Raw genomic sequence first — 4493 nt, 5'->3', positions numbered from 1 at the left:
TCTTTTTTTTATGGTTTCAAATAGGCGCGACAAAAGGACGATGATGAAACGCCGCAGCCAATGCTTTCATGTGGGGCCGTGCCACGTGTCAATTTCTTACCAGTTTAAACAAAACGCAACTACGGACAATTCTCACCTGGACACGCTCGTCCAGAAGCTCGCTCGCTGCGAGAAGCGCTGCATGTCGGCAAAGCACAACAACTCGTGCCGGTCGTCTTCCTCAATCAACACGCGTTTATTAAACTTCATGAATTTAGCCCCACGCCGTTGGCTGTCCATTTTCTCGACAGACAGTCTCCTCTAAAGTACTATGGCTGCTATGACCTAGGCCTAGCTGGACCCACGCTAGAGTTGCTAGAGCAGTGTTGCCAACTCAAAAATAGAAAACCCGCGACAAGAACTCCCAAAAACCGCTAAAAACCGCCAAATGTATTTTTCGTGACAAAAAGTTCATTTTTGTACATTCTATTTAGTGTGTAAACAAATATAACTAATAATATAAAAGAACAGAAAGCAGTTTTTCTTTTCCGACTAACCACTAGAGACTGTGTACTTTACGCTAAAGTTCAAAAAAGTACTTTTTAAAAAAGTTTAAAAAATGTAAAGTACTGACTAGACACTGCCGAGTCCTGACTGACTCGAGGTACAACCTCAGAAAGATGTGTGCTTCATCAGTAAGCGACTGTCACTCGTACCGCTGGTGCCAGGTCCAGGTGGGCTTCTAGCGCTGCTGCCAGCGTACACCGATCTTTTGAACTACATTTGGTGGGAGTTCGTAGATTGAGCAGCATTTACCCTGCCACCAGAGTTCGACTCGAATAGCCAAGATGGCATTCGTCATCTCTGTTGACAATCTGTTCGTCAGTTTACATTTGAAAATGTTCAGCTGTACATACTTCACAGGTCTCATTTCGCCCGGCAGATTCGAGGATTACGCTCAAAAGTGCCGCAGAAATTGATTCAATGCATGTTCCAATGTTCGCCACTGTAGCCATCTCAGTGACGTCATGCGCTCACAGCGGCATGGTGACATTTTCTCGGAGAAGAGGGTAGAATTTTAGGAACCTTTAATATTCGGAAATAAAGGGCAGATTTGCCAAAACCTCAAAAAAAAAGAACAGCAATCAAGGCTTAAAGGGACCCTGAAATGGTTTCTTCAATCATATTTTATTGCAACAACTCTGTAGAGGTGGTCTCTGCGAGTATTCTAGTCTGATTCAGAAAGCTGCGCGTGGAACCAATAATTTACAAACAATTTTTCAAACTTGCCGCTCCCAGCCGATTAGGGCGACACCTCACCGCGCGTTTTTACCCGCCCCTACCACTTGACGTAAACTGCGCAGCCTTGGCCATGGACTGGGCGACCCTTCTCATTGGCTCTGCCCATTGACGTCACGCGCAATTTTTGCAACATTTCATTTGAAACTGAGCACTGATGCTCCTTGAAATATTATTTTATTGATTGCTTATTATTTTTTTAAAACATACGTATACAGAGGTAAGAATCCAGCGCATTTCTTGAAATTAATGTGGTACTTCCGGTAAAGAAGGAAATCCGTCTGCTCACAAAAGCATGTGTTTTCGTCAAATCTCGGCGCCCGCCTTTGCGAGTTTCCTAGCTGCGCCGACGAGTCGCTGCTATAGTGTACTAGAATTATATATATCGCTGCTGTCGTCGCCCTGTGGGTCTCGGTATGGCGTGTACTGAAAGGCTCTAAGCCCATCTCAGCGGTGGCTGCACGCAGCCGCGCTTCGAGCTCCGGATCCATGCTGTTCGAGCAGCAATCAGGAGACAGATGTGCGAAAACTTGGACGGCGCGGCACCGATCGTCATCAGAAAGACTGCCAGCTATACTCGGGCAGCGACAAAGCATGCCTGCTTATGTTGGGAGCTTTCGGCAACGGCACCGCTCGCGGGCTCTCCGAGCGACGAGCTCTGCTGCTGCCTGGCTGTCGTGGTCGTCGCTAGGCCTATAGCTCGTTTCGCGTCGAAGAGGCAGCGGCCGGCGCTTCGGAAGTCGCCTGAGCTATAATAAAAGGCTTACTCTACACATCGCTTTACAGTCAACAGCATCATCTCACAATAAAGTAATAGTATGGTCACTTTCCGCGACGCCTTCAGCCGCGAAGCGAGCGGGCGCCAGGCGAGCCGGACCCCAACGTCAGGCCAGCGGCAGCTGCAAGGCGGTTGTGGCCATAAATTTGCTCGTATCACAGTTGTTACCTTTACCAGCAGCTCAGTATTGGTCAGCGATCCTCAAAAATGACACATTTTTCACATTTCTTGGCCTAGGGTTTATTATTTACGTCAAGAACACTCTTTAGCTCATTTTTTATGACGCCGGCAGACCTGATCCAGGCCGGTCGGCCGGCCGGCATGCTCGGCGTACATCACGTTCGCACAAGAAAATACAAAACAGCCATTCTACCAGAGATGATGCTTTCTAGATTCGAGCAACGACAACATGTCTGTTAAAAAGTGGATCTTTCGGCAACGACACCGACTGCGGCAACGCCGGGCGACGAACTGCGCGCTGGTCCCAGGCTGCCCTAGTCGTCGCTAGGCCTAATGGTTTCGCATCGCTGACGGCGCTTCGGAAGTCGCTTGCGCTATATCAAAAGGCCTACTCTTCACATCGCTTTACTGCGAACTCGTCCCATAATAGAATGTATATTAGATTTCCACGACGCCTTCAGCAACGGAGCTAGCAGGCGGCAGGCGAAGCGCCGCAGCAGCGCCAAAGCGGCTATAGGATGAAATTTGCTAGTATCGCATTCATCACTTGTACGATCAGCTCGGTATTGGCCAACGACCGTCAGAAGTGATGCATTTTTGACATGCATCTATCCCAGGGCTTGCTATAAACGTGAACAAACAATACTAGCGCGTTTTTCACTCGCCGGCGGCCGGCGTCAAGGCTGGCAGGCCGGCCCGGTGTGGCTCGGCCCCGAGCGCCCTGAGGAGCGCGCTGTACGTCATCACGACGCTGCCGCTCTCCGTGCTCGCTTTGGCTCCCGCTTCCCGTCGTTGCGTCTGCCGCGCGCGGCATGCGCGCGGCTCGTCGTTGACATCTAGCAAGTTGCACGCAGGCGACGAGCTGCGATCGGACGTTGCGACGCCGTTCGCAACAGCGCACCGCAGTGAATCGCGCTCACTTTCGCACATGTGTCTGCGACCACCGGAAGTAAACAAGCAGAGCGCCATTGCCTGACGTATGCATGGGCGGAGCATCGGCCCGTCTTTTCTTTTTTTTTCGGAGCGAGCCCCGCGTGTACGAGTTGAGGGTGGTATGTGGGGGAGAGGAGGAACATAATTTTTAATCGGCGATATCTTCGGTGTTGATGGAGTTCGCTTAACAATTTTGGCGGTGCGGCGACAAGTGATGGAATACCGATCTCTCGTGGGCTTTTGCTAACCTTGGCAAAGAGCTTTTCAGGGTCCCTTTAAAACCGCTAAAAAATCCGCCTCCCGCAATACAGGATTTTCTACCGCTAAATAGTGTAAAAACTCGCCAAATCTAGCCGGAAAACCGCTAAATTGGCAACACTGTGCTAGAGTGTATCAGAATTCTAGGACACTTCCTGTGCGCCGAGACGTCGGCGCGCCGCCGCCGATGCAAACTGATCAGCGCGCCGCCACGGCTCGCAGCCATCGCTTGGTCGTTGAAACCGAAACCGAAACAACATGAACAAGAAATTCAATTATAAATTATTTAGCGTACCTAGGCGAATGCCACGCGGTGGTCCATGTATTCTAATGCCTAATGCACCATTTAAAAGCAGAAAGCACGCACTTAAATTTGTGTCTATAGTCCTTTAACAGCCTGCAGTCATCGGGCAGAAGCGCTGACGCCAGGAACCTTCTCGCTTCAGCCGGGAGCACCTTTCTCTCCCAATTGACGCCGCGATTTGACACGCCTTCGCACAAACACACGCACACACACGATTCCACGTGGCACCGAACATGCTCGGGCGCGTCGTGCGGCGCCGCGTTGAAAGGAGCCCCGGCCTTCGTCCCTGCGAGTCGCACGGCAGGTAGACAAATCCTTGACTGGGTAAACCGACTAGCGCCCGGGGAAGGCGAAAGTGTCAGGGAAAGCATAGATCGAGAAATCAGAAAGCATCTATACGTCTCGCCCATACCGAAGGACATGCACCCCGTACACGACGAGGGGAGGAGGAAAAACAGCGCTAAGCACCTCGCTAACAAATTGGACAAACTCCCACCGGGATCGGTCGCCTACACCGATGCAGCGATCGAGAAAGAAGGCGACGTAACCTCAGTCGCCCTATTAGACACCGGGATCGCCATAGGAATAGAAAGAAACCGAGATCTACCGCCGGACCGTAGAGGCGGAGGAGATTGCAATAGCCGTTGCCATTGCACGACCAGGCGTGAAACACGTCGTCAGCGATAGCAAAAGCGGCGGTTAGGAATTTTAGCAAGGGTTGAGTCAGCAATCGTGCTGTCAAAATTCTGAACGAGTCGTCCC

Source organism: Amblyomma mixtum, chromosome 3 (assembly GCF_055824585.1).
Source record: "Amblyomma mixtum isolate Tamu chromosome 3, ASM5582458v1, whole genome shotgun sequence".
NCBI lineage: Eukaryota > Metazoa > Arthropoda > Arachnida > Ixodida > Ixodidae > Amblyomma > Amblyomma mixtum.
This window is presented reverse-complemented; position numbering follows the sequence as displayed.